The sequence below is a fragment of the Podarcis bocagei genome, assembly GCF_964188305.1.
Source record: "Podarcis bocagei genome assembly, chromosome: W".
NCBI classification, from domain to species: domain Eukaryota; kingdom Metazoa; phylum Chordata; class Lepidosauria; order Squamata; family Lacertidae; genus Podarcis; species Podarcis bocagei.
Window position 1 is genome coordinate 25,693,236 of NC_138131.1, and position 13,216 is coordinate 25,706,451.

At 40.2% G+C, this 13,216-nt stretch overlaps 1 long non-coding RNA gene across 1 annotated transcript; it reads right to left on the reverse strand.

Moving 5' to 3' along the window:
• Positions 1-5,197: 5,197 nt before the first annotated feature.
• LOC308577920 lies at positions 5,198-12,237 on the reverse strand. Its single transcript, XR_014003775.1, has 4 exons — positions 12,156-12,237; positions 10,288-10,483; positions 6,066-6,206; positions 5,198-5,291 (listed from the first exon to the last, which is right to left on the reverse strand). It is a non-coding gene; the product is annotated as an uncharacterized lncRNA (long non-coding RNA).
• Positions 12,238-13,216: the final 979 nt, after the last annotated feature.

Sequence of the window (13,216 nt, forward strand, 5' to 3'; positions counted from 1 at the left end):
GACAGCAGGAAATATGACAAAACCAATGCATTTTGAGATCTAGGAGAGACGAGCAAAAGGGCGCCATCGGAAATGTGACGTAGGGGTGATTGGAAGTCACAATGAGATTTTTGGGTGTGGAACTCCACCATACTTTCCGTCTATATAAGCCACCCTCTATTTGGGGGGGCTCAAATTTAAGAAAATGAGCCATTCACCCACCCAATCACCCGTATAAGACCTCCCCCCCCATTTTTATTTCAAAGTAAAAATAGCAATTTTTTCATTTTCCTTTTAAAAAAATTATTTACAAACAAACACATAGACACAAAACAAAATTCGTATTACCCTACCACCCAAAATTTCAGACATTAAAACCACCCTTGTGGCTTCCCTCCACCGCCCCTCACCCTCCTATATAATATTTCACATTGCCATTTTTATTTCCCCCTATTTATTTATTTATTTATTTTTGATTTCATTTTACATGCTAGTTGCCGTACATTTTCAACACTATACATTACATATATGGATTCCCCACATCTAACCCTATACACAACTCAGCATTTACCCAAATACCCACGTGACTTCCTTCACTCACATTCACATTGCAATTTTTATCTAAATTTATATTTCTTAACTCTTTTAACTTACTATTTATTTTTATTATAAACCAGATTTACAAACATTAAACCAAACATATCAACATGTTAGTTTTTGAGCAGTACTTGAACACATAATCTTCAAACCATTTCCATTATATTTTTATTTTCCAGTTTGATTGGTACCTTATTACTGCACTTGACCTTGCCAGTTCTATAAATTCAATTAGTTTCTTTATCCAGTCATCCTTTGTGGGTATATATTTCCTGTTCCAGTTTTGTGCAAGGAGTAGCCTTGCTGCAGCTGTCGCGTATAAGAATAATATCTTCCCATCTTGTGGTATTTCTTTACCTCTTATACTCAGTAAATATGCCTCTGGTTTTCCCCTCTAAATTAATTCTGATCATCTTTTTTATTTCCTCATGAATTTTTTAACGTTTCTGTAGCCCCACCATAAACGTATCGGCGTGCCCTCTGCCTCCTCAGACTTCCAGCATAAATTCCAATTCTCCCCTTTTTCTTTTTGTGCCCCATCTCGGTTTGGGACGGCTTTTGCCAGTTGTTTTCCTTTTGTAAAAACTAAGATTCCCCTGCTGCCCCCCCCCAGTTGTTTTTTTTAAAAATAGATTTAGCAGAGACACAAAGCTTACCTTATGGGTGGAAGCGAGGTTGCTGTGGGCATCGGCAAACGCAGGATTTATCTGGATTGCTCTTGTGTAGCATTGCAGAGCTCCCTGGACGTCTTGCATTTCCTTCAAGGTGTTCCCCATGTTGGAATAGGCGTCTGCAAAAGTGGGACTGATTCTGACATGGAGGGGGAGAGAAAAAGTGCCATTTTGGTACAAAAATACTCTGAAGTTACGCTGGAAATGTAAGGGTCAAGAAGGCTCTTTCTATCCTATACGGTGGTCTTTAGGGCAGTTCATTAAAAAAACTTTTTTTAAAAATGCCTTCTCCAAAGCCTTCACAAAATAGGAAAACGTCCAAGAAAACAGCTATTTTCATGGAGGGTTGAGATATTAACTGATATGCACAAAATTTCAGATATAGCTATATAATCCCTAGTGTAGTAAGATAAGACCTTGGGAGCAGGCATCTTCAAAAAAGTGTTTTTTATGAACCACCCTAGTGGTCATGTGAGACAGTGAGACCTTGGTTCTCAAATGTTTTTTATACAGGTTTCTTTATACAGAAGGTTTTTTATACAGAAAGGTTCAGCATTGTGGCATCCTCTTCATACGGACAAGCAGCACTTTCCTTTTGGGAAATTCCATGCTCCTCAATTCTGGCAATTATTAATCACTCTCAATTCCACCCTAATAATTGCCACCTGCCCGGATTTTAACTTGTCTGAATTAATTTTTATTTGAATTACTTGATGTCTGCTTTTAGGCTCGTTGTGTTGTTTTTATGATGTTAGCTGCTCTGAGCCCAGCCTTGGCCGGCGAGGGTGGGATACAAACAAAAACAAATTATTATTATTATTATTATTACTACTACTCAAACGCTTTGGTTCCCAAATGCCGAAAACCCAGAAAAAGTGTTCCAGTTTCCAGGCGTTTTTCGGAAGCCAAACATCAAATTTGGCTGTCAGCTATTCTTTCTGGGGCGCCTGCACCAATCAAACAGACTTCGGGAACAGATTAAGTTTGGTGCTTTGGTTTTTGCAATTTATGTGGTGTTTTTGTTTCGGAGGCTTTTTTGGTTCATTTGTTTTTGCGACTGTGCGGATCCCAGTTTAGTTACTGATTGATTGATTGATTGATTGATTGTGTGATTGCAGAAACGGATAGAAGCCCCGGTCCCCATCCGAACAATGACTATCATCAGTGCAGGTGAGGAAAAAAATAATTTTCATTTTTATCATTTACAAGACTGTTGTATTTATTTTAGAGTACAGTACATGGATGACTGCTTTCATTTTAGGGATCAGTGGTCTCGTTAGATAGTAAAATTCATGTTAAATGGCTGTTTTAGGGATTGTTTTTCAAAGTCTGGTACGGATTAATCCGTTTTGCATGACTTTCTATGGGAAAGTGCACCTTGGTTTTGGAACACATTCAGTTTGAGAACCAAGGTACCACTGTATAATTAACTGGGGGGGGGGGAGAGAACATTTGTGTAAAAACCAGAAGCCTTTCTAATAGGTTTAACGGGTGAAGAAATACCAAGAGACCTAAAAAGACAGTGTATTCTATTTATGCCAGAATGTTCTTAGCCCGGATGTGGAAGGAAGAGAAGGTCCCAACAAAAGAAGAGTGGATTATCAAAATGACTGTGAAGATCAGACATCAAGATGATAGGAAATTTAAGCAAAGAAAAAAGTTAAAAGGACAAAATGGGGAAAATAATGAAGATGAAATGTGAAAAAGCATGGTGCAAAAACCTTAAGGATATAACCATCGTTAGTTCAAAGATGGCAAAATTAAGGGAGAATGAGATAGGCAGGAGAAGTAAATATTTAAAAAACCAGAAGAGGGAAGCTGGGGGAGATTGGGATTCATCTATGCTGTCTGCAAGAATGATGTTTGTGTTGAATATAAAATGCTAAAACTTAATAAAAACTATTTATATATATAAAAAAATTAAACAAGAATGGGAAAAATTTATTGAATACCTTAAAGATACATATTTAGAAATAATAATAATAATAATAATAATAATAATAATAATAATAATAATAATAATAATAATTGTATCCCGCCCTCCCTGGCCGAAACCGGTCTTAGGGCAGCTAACATCAAATATATAACATTAGTATAAAATCAAACAATAATTAAATTACCTCCTAAAAACAAATCGGGATCAAATTAAAATCGAATTAGATGGTTTTCCACAGGCAGGATTGATATAACATTGATGAAGCCAAAGTAGCAAATAAGGAAATGGAATAGAACGAATCATTGTAATTACATGCAAGAAAATATGGCAAAATATGGAAACGGGGGGTGGGGGGTGGGGGAGAGTCCAAGGGGTTTGTATAATCCCAGTATTGTATATATTGAAAATGTTTGGAGTGTATGGAAATAAAATGATAAAATAAAAAAACTGAATAATAATAATAATAATAATAATAATAATAATAATAATAATAATAATAATAATAATAATAAAATTATTTATATCCTGCCCTCCCCAGCCGAAGCCGGGCTCAGGGCGGCTAACAACAATCAAAATAGTCCAACATTTTAAAACATTCATTATAAAATTAATTAAATCAAATTAAAATCAAATTAATGGCAACCATCAAGCTGGCACTAATTGCACCCATGCAAGAGATGGGAGTTGCCCCCTCAATCCCATATCGCTCCGTCCCAGCCAGAGGACCTCTGTCTTCGAAGGATTTAACTTCAACCGGCTCCCACGTAACCATCCAGCCACAGCTTCCAGACATCTGGTCAGTGTATCTGGGGCCGAGTAAGGATGGCCATCCATCAACAGATAGAGTTGGGTGTCATCGGCATACTGATGGCAACCCAGCCAAAAACTCCGGACAAGCTGGGCGAGGGGGCGCATAAAGATGTTAAAAAGCATCGGGGAGAGTATCGCACTCTGAGGCACTCCACACACCAAGGAGTGGCGCGATGACAATTCCCCCCCCAAGCGCCACCCTCTGTCCCCGACCGGAGAGAAACGAGCGCAGCCATTGAAGGACTGTGCCCTGGATCCCCACGTCGGCAAGGCGGTGGTCCAGAAGTTCGTGATCGACCATGTCGAAGGCTGCTGACAGGTCTAGAAGAATCAGCAGCCCCGACCCGCCTCGATCCAGCTGCCTGCGGAGATCATCTGTTAGGGCGACCAGAGCCGTCTCGGTCCCATGACCAGCGCGGAAGCCGGACTGGAATGGATCGAGAGCAGATGTTTCATCCAGAAACCTACCAAGCTGTTCAGCAACCGCTCTCTCAATCACCTTACCCAGGAATGGAAGATTCGAAACCGGGCGGTAATTGGATAGATCTAAAGGATCTAATGATGTTTTCTTTAAGAGCAGACACACCACTGCCTCCTTCAGTTCCCCTGGGAATATCCCAGTGCCAAGGGACAAATTGATGATATCCCCCAGGGGGGCCCGCACCTCGTCTGGGCACGCTCTAATCAGCCAGGACGGGCACGGGTCAAGAGGACAGGTGGTGGGCTTTCCAGCTCGGAGGAGTCTGTCCACATCGGCTGGGGATATCCGGTCAAAGTGGTCCAATACTGGACCCGAGGACAGTCGAGGGGCCTCCAGTTCCTTTATTGTATCCAAATTGGCAGGGAGGTCATGGCGGAGCAACAGGACCTTCTCCGCAAAAAAGCTCGCAAATGCCTCGCAGCTGTGTGTCGAATTGTTATTTAAATTTGGCTGTCCTTCAAGGGACAAAAAATAAAATAAAAATAAAAATAAAAAATAAAAAAACCTAAAAGAAAAAGAGAAAGTGCTTTATCCACAAGAGGAGAGCTTTCCCACAGGCACCAGACCAGCGCATGAGGAGTAATAATAATTATTAACAACAGCAACAATAATTTATTATTTATACCCAGCCACTCTGGGCGGCTTCCAGCAAAAGATTAAAATACAGTAAGGAGGAGCTCTTTCAATCTATTTTCCCCATGGCTTTGGAAGCTCACCTGATGGCCTCCTTGTAGTGCATGAGGGCCTCCTGGAGCTTCCCCTGCTGTTGCAAAACACTGGCTAAATTTGAATGTGCAGCTGCAAACTCCGGGAAGACCTGCGGGGAAGAAGCTCACTCTTAGTTTCCCTGAGAAGCATTCTAAAGAGACGGAGGCTGCTCTTTGAGGCTCAAAGGTTGTGGGCGTGAAATAAATCCTCATTTGGATTGACTTGCAAAAATTAAGGAGGAGGAGGAACCTATGGACTGCCTTTTTAGCATGCATAGGAAATACTGTTGGGAGATCAGACTGTCAAATGACCAATGCCATATTTTAAAGAGCCCCTCTTTGATGCTCAAATGTGGCAGGGGCTGGCTGCAAAATAAATCACCGTTTGGAATGATTTGTGGTAATGATAATAATAATAATAATAATAATAATAATAATAATAATAATAATAATAATAATAATAATGGGCCTATGAACTGCCTTTTTCGTACGCATAGGAAATACTGTTAGAAAATAAGACTGTCAGGGGATCAAGCTCAGCCGACACAGAGAACAGCATGTGCCCAGCTTTTATTTCAATTTCTGTACCGTTCCTTAACACCTTGCATTGTTCTTCTGATGAAAAAGCAGATTTTTGGTCATTCCAGGAGGCCTAGGAATATAAAAAGGGGGACAGACCCTCTTCCTTCCAAAAGGGACTTATCGGACCATGCTTTGTCGAGCCTCAAAATGCTACTTCACTTTCACTTCTTCACCATTATTTCCGTTATTGATCAAGAAAAATTTGATCGGCGATTTTTAAAAAGACCCAGACTAGGAGTCCAGGGTACGCATGCCTAACCCTTATATCTCAATTTAATTGTTGTAATTCTCCACGCACGTACCTCAAGAGCTTTCCGGTAGAGGCGGACAGCCTCCTCGATATTCCCTTGTTCTCGCTTGATGTTCGCCAGGTTATTAAGAGAATCCGCGTGAGTCGGACATAAACGGAGAGCTGTATTGTAGCATTCCTCGGCTTCGGCAACCTTCGAAACACAAAACAGAGTTTTTACACGAATATTAGTATGTCTTTCACAGGAGCCCAAAAGGCTGCTCTGTGATGTGATGGCTGGATTGAGGTTTGATACGGCCCCTCAGCTCCTGACGGTAACTTGGTATTAGAGCGGTTCATAAAAAACTCTTTTTTTGAAAATGCCTGCTCCAAAGTTCTTCTCTTACCAACAGTAGAGATTATATAGCTATATCTGGAATGGCATGCATATCAGTTAATATCTTTTATATATATATGCCAGCTGTCCTTTGTCAACAACCAATTGTTGCTGTTTTTTATATTGAATATATGCTATATGGTAACTGTTGCACCTCATAGGTAACTCAAGCCTTCTGCACGTCACAAAAGATGTATTTTATCAAAGTCATTGTTGAACTGAAATACAATTAAGAAGTATATTAATAGTGAAATGCAATTAAGAAGAAGCATATTAACAGTAAAACCCCACAATTGTTGAGCCTTTTTTAAGGATTTGACCCCAGAGGTGCTGACCTTTTTTTAGGATTAAAGTTCTTGAGCTTTTTGGGGGGAAGTTTTGCCCTAGTAAATAAACCGCCACGAGGGCCGGATTAAATCGACCAGAGGGCCAGATTAGGCCCCTGAACTGGACTTTGGACATGCCTGGTCTAAAAGAACATTGGGAAAATTTAAATTCTTTGGCAGGATAGCAGGAAATATGACAAAACCAATGCATTTTGAGATCTAGGAGAGATGGGTGGAAGGCCCCCAAAGTGGACTTTGGACATGCTTGGTTTAGGGGAACATAAATACAAGAGCAGACTAATCCGATTCAAACTCTCTTTCCCGCACACTTACCGTCTTATGCAAGATGTATTTAAGGAAGACAGTAAGGGAAATGGTTTTGGTCATACTAAATCAAAATTAAGAGACAGAGTTGCTAGATAGTAAAAGAAAATCATTGCCAAAAACGTATAAGAATGGCATACAAAGGATGAAGAAGTTAAGTCGGTTATGATTAAATGGGCTCAAGATTTTGGTCATAACATTGAATTAGATAAGTGGGAAAGATTATGGGCAAAAACAATTTATTGAATGTACAGCACTAATTAAAAATTTAATGAAGGTGACGTATAGGTGGTATTTGACGCCGACTAAACTTGCTAAAATATATATAACTCAAGATAATGTAGCACCCTGCTTGTGGTTAACGCTTAGCTGGAATGAAATATTCAACGCAGCAATAGAGAAATTAAAATAATTATTTATTTGTCAGACAAATAAATGAGAGGCACAGTGGTATATGGTTACCAAGCTCTGGCCTGGCCTCCTGCCATTATGGCCAGCACTTATATTCCCTTAATCCAGCCCCCTTTGCTCCTCCTGTGGCTGCCTCTGTCCAATCAGCCTGGTTGGATTTCCTATTGGCTGATTGCTAGAACCAATCACAAAAAGATACACCCATATCCTCCTGTCCTTATATGGAACACAAAGAGCTATATATTGTTACATCTATAAATGACAAATAAGTAGTAATATATCTTACATGTGTCTCAACAAGGAATCTTAATTACCAGCTCACCTCTTGCCCTCCTTGCCCTATTGCCTTCTAAAACAAATGGTTAATCTTAAATTTTTATCTTAAACATATGTCAAGGATCTTGAGTTTCACATCAACATTGAAAGATCTCCTTCATTTGAAGGTTTCCAAACAAATGTCTGACAGCCAATATATCAGGACAGCTTGGATGGCGTCTTCCTGTCTAGCAAGAGGGCTGGGCTGGTGGCTGACTTAATTCCAGGATAAAATACAACTCTTTACAACTATATGAAATCTAGCATTTCTTAAATCCTTTGCATAATTACATCTATGCCAATACACTTAATACACAACACAGGTAGCCTCTTAAAAAGAATAAGGCCTTTGTAAAAAAAGGAACTCAGTTTAAAACAGTTTCAGAAGAAACCTCTTTAGTTTACATTCCCCCCTTTAGCCAGCTGCTTCAGCCAGCTGCTTTTCCCATTATCTCTTCCCAACATTTATTGCCCTTAAACTCTCTCAGTTTAAGAAAGAAACAGCTTTAAAAGACTTCCCAAAATTTCTGCCAGCTAGATGCTTCTCCATTTGGCCTTTAACCTTGGAAAGAAGATCTGGCTCATTTTACTGGGAGGCACATTGGCATTATTTTACTGTTTACTCATTCCTAATTATATTTATCTCTGCCTTTGTTATCTTCTGTAACATGTAGGGTCAGTGTCCTTACTCAGTCTGTAATTTCAGCTTTTACGACTTTGAGAATTGTTTTCTGCTATCAATCAAAAAGGGGCTCCTTGTCTAAGAGGAAAACACTGTCAAGGTTCTCTAAGCAGCAGGTCTTGTGCCTGGCATGAAACTTTTGAAAATCTAAGCCCTCTCTTTAATATACAAGCCCTGATCAAACATTAATAAAATGCAGGCTTATGCCTGATGCCTCAATAAGGCACGCTAGAAATGCAAGGAGAAGGAAGGGAATTTCGTCCATAGGTGGTGGATGTGCACTAAAGTCAAAGTCTACTGGGATATGATTTACAAAGAATTGAAAAAGATCTTTAAATATACTGTTATTAAAAAAACCAGAGGCTAATTTTTGAAAGTGATTTACAAATGCTAAAGTAAATTGTTTTAAGTAGAGTAAGAAGGTAAATAGGGCGATATATGTTCAGGTAGGCAGCTGTGGTGGTCTAACGCAGTTGAAATATATAAAAAATATATAAATTGTCCAGTAGCACATTGCAGACCAACTCAGTTTGGTCTTGGTAGAAGCTTTTGTATCTGAAGAAGTGGACCTGCATACAAAAAATTATACCAAGAAGAAGCCAAGTTTAGCAAGCCCTGTTTAGGGAAGCTTTTAATGTTTGACGGACTATTGTATTTTAATATTTTGTCGCCAAGAGTGGCTGGGGAAACCCAGCCAGATAGGCGGGGTATAAATTTTATTATTATTATTATTATTATTATTATTATTATTATTATTATTATTATTATTATTATTATCATCATCAGGTGCTACTGGACAATTTTTAAAGGGTGATATAGAAATGCTAAGAGGATCGTGACTGCTTAAGAAAGCCAGGGAGTGGGAGCGGGGGAGGGGGGAGGGGAGTCGACGCTTGGTATGAGCAAAGTTGTATGTGACGATATGACAAAGGAAAAAATAAAAGAGGACTTCTTCTAGGTTCTGTACCCCAAATCCCCCCCCCAAAGAGCCCAATTTCGAGGTCACCATCATCCGGAAGGCTTTTTTCAGCAAACCCTCTGACATACAGAAAGCAAAAGGGACCGGTTTCATTTTCTTTTTTTAATTTTTATTTTATTTATAGCATAGTCCACAACAACTCATACATACAAACAGACCCACCACCATTGACTAATTATCAAAATTAAACTCCTATCCCCTTACACAAAGAAAACATAACATAAAAATAAAAGACTTTATTCTGTTAAATGGCCGCCTTATTTACCTCTTGTATACTATTTCTTTTGTATGGGATTATTACAATTTTTCCTAATTATGACTTAAACCACAAAGTCTCCTGTAGAAATTAATTGAAACAAGTCCAAGTGTATATTTTGGGGCACTGTTTGGTAAAGTATTCTCTGCATTTTCCCCATTCCTTTTGGAATTCTTGTCTGGGTTGTGCCCTAATTGTCTCTGTTAATCTGGCCAATTCAGCATGGGGTAAAAGCCTAAGAAAAAGCTAAACAACTTCAATCCTAAAAAAAGTTCAACAATTTAAACCCTAAGAAAAGAGCTCAACAACTTCAATCCTTAAAAAAGTAAACAACTTTGGTCGGCCCTTATGGCCCTTCACTTCATCAAATCTGGCCCTCTTTGAAAAAAGTTTGGACACCACTGCCTAATAGGAAAGTTTCTGTATTTTTTTTTCACAGGCCCACCAGAAATGTATAAGTGTCCCTTCTTCTTTACTGCACCTCCAGCACAGTTTTTTTTGTTTTATACATTTTAGCTATTTTGGCAGGTGTTAAGTACCATCTATAAAACATCTTTTATAGAGATGTTCCCCCCACCCCAAGGCAAAAGGGACCAGTTTCTTACGCTGCCTTTCTCTTTCAGCGCGTTGGCCAGGTTGCAGTAGGCGTCAGGGAAGTGGGGCTGGAGCTCAATGGCCCTCTTGTAGGTATCGATTGCCAGATCGATCAGCCCCTGTTCGTAATACACACATGCCAGGTTGCCGTGGACAACAGCGTGGTTGGGACTCAGGCTCAGGGCCCGTAGGTAGGCTGCAACGGCTCTGAAATGAGATCAAGGACTGGTTCAGTTTCATTGTCACCAGGGTGGATAAAAATCTGTTTTTTAAAAAATAAAATGCTTTGGGAGGACGATTAAGAGGATCGAGGCGGGCCGGGACTGCTGATTCTTTTAGATTTGTTAGCGGCCTTCGACATGGTCGATCACAAACTTTTGGACCACCGCCTTGCCAACGTGGGGATTCAGGGCACAGTCAGACAATGGCTGTGCTCCTTTATCTCAGGTCGGGGACAGAGGGTGGCGCTAGGGAGGGAGTTGTCGCTGCGGCACTCCTTGTTGTGTGGAGTGCCGCAGGGCACAATCCTTTCCCAGATGCTTTTCAATATCTTTATGCGCCCCCTTGCCCAGATTGTCCGGAGTTTAGGGCTGAGTTGTCGTCAATATGCTGATGACACCCAACTTTATCTGTCAATGGACTCGGCCCCAGACACACTGACCAGATGCTTGGAAGCCGTGGCTGGGTGGCTGCGTGGGAGCCAGTTGAAGTTAAATCCTTCGAAGACAGAGGTCCTCTGGCTGGGTCAGGACAACATGGGGTTGGGGGGCCAACTCCCATCTCTTGTGGGGGCGCAATTAGTGCCAGAGCCTTCTGTCAAGAGCTTGGGTGTAACCTTCGATGCCTCTCTTTCCATGGAGGCACAGGTTGCAGCCACAGCAAAGGTGGCATTTTTCCACCTCCGCCGTATTAAGGAATTGGTTCCTTACCTTTCTCGCCCTGATCTGGCCAGTGATCCATGCGATGGTCACCTCCAGGCTTGATTATTTTAACTCGCTCTATGCTTAGACTCACTCTGACACCCTATATGGGATTTGGTATATAAATTTTCCCGTGGCTTTTTTGCTGGCCCATGTAGCACCAGCATGGATAGCTGGCTTGGGTGAATAGCTGATGTTTCCTCCCTTTGTAGTCTTGATGAGGCTGCATTTTAAGCTGTATTTTAATTAACTGGGGTTTTTTTCTATTCTATTTTATTGTAATTTATATTTGGTGTTAGCCGCCCTGAGCCCGGCCCTGGCCAGTGAGAGCGGGGTAGAAATAAATAAATAAATAAATAATTCGGGGAAGAATTATTTGTTTTAAGTTTTTCATGTGTGCGAAAACTCAGTCCAAGTTTTTCTTGGGGAAAAAATGTTTCAGCACATCAGTTAAGCAACATGGATACATATGCTACCATTTTACTGTTTTAGTGAAATAAATTGCTTAAATTGTTATGAAGGAAATGTTTCTTTTCTCCTTCCAATCAAGTACAGCAGAAAAGTTGTTCAAATAAAAAGTGTTCACTTATTAAGACTCACCATCATTTCGTCACAATCGGGCTGTATATAGCAGAACCAAATCATTTTGATATAACTGTAGAAAAGACTCTGAAGTTAGGATTCCAAAAAGGAAACCTGCCTCCGATTGTCAATATTAAGAGGATGCCAGCAAGGCTGAACCTTCCGGTAAAAGGGGGATTTAAATCAAGTCTTATGGATTTGGGATTTAAATCAATTTGCTTTAAATAAAATCAACCCTCTAGGCAACAATGGGAGTTAGGTTGGGTATGGGTGCAACCACTAAACTGAGAATATAAGACGTAATGTGATTATACGCAAAACCAATAAAAAACATTTATATAAAAAAGAGAATATAAGCTCTATGCCTATTTGCTTACCTGTCAAATATACGCGCCTCCTTCAAGACGTTCCCCAGATTAATGTAAGCATCCAGGAAGTTGGGGTCCAGGGTCACCGCCTGAAAATATTTAAGATAATAGATTTTTGTTACTAATACAGTCATACCTCAGGTTGAAGTAGCTGCGGGTTAAGCATTTTCGGGTTGTGCTCCGTGGCGACCTAGAAGTAACAGAGCACATTACTTCCGGGTTCTGCAGCTTGCGCACGTGCAGACACTCAAAATGATGCCACACGCATCTACGGAAGCAGCAAATTGTGACCCGAGCATGTTCGCTTCAGGATGCGAACAGGGCCCCGGAACGGATCCCGTTCGCATCCAGAGGTACCACTGTATAACAGCATGGTTACTTTTAAATAAGTGGGTCAACTTTGACCTAGGCTGCCTCCTACCTACCTTCCTACCTTATCGATCTACCGACTTTATCTTATTATCTATCTACTTGCCTACCTATCTTATCTATCTATCTATCTATCTATCTATCTATCTACCTACCCTATCTATCAAATCTATCTACCTACCTACCATCTAATCCAGGTGTGGCCCAACTTGGCCCTCCAACCCCCATCATCCCTACCTAACAGGACCAGTGGTCAGGGACAATGTGAGTTGTAGTCCCAAAACAGCTGGAGGGCCAGGTTTGGCCATGCCTGAATCTATCTACCTACTCAATCAATCAATCTAACTAATCTATCTATCCATCTACCAACCTTTCTTATATATGTATCTATCTAATCTACCTACCTAATCTATCTATCTAATCTAATCTAATCTAATCTAATCTAATCTAATCTAATCTAATCTAATCTAATCTAACTATCTATCATCTATCTAATCTATCTATGCAAGGAATATCAACTGTACGAGAAATGGTACCAACTAATGGTACTAACAGGACACCGGAGGCCCATTGCAGCTGAAAAAATGCCTCCAGTTTTAATATAAAAAAGAATGGGAAACGTTTATTGCATATTGACAAAAGCAGTGCACACAGGTTAATACATTAGCAGGATTAATTTTTTTAAAAAAACCCACCTGTCA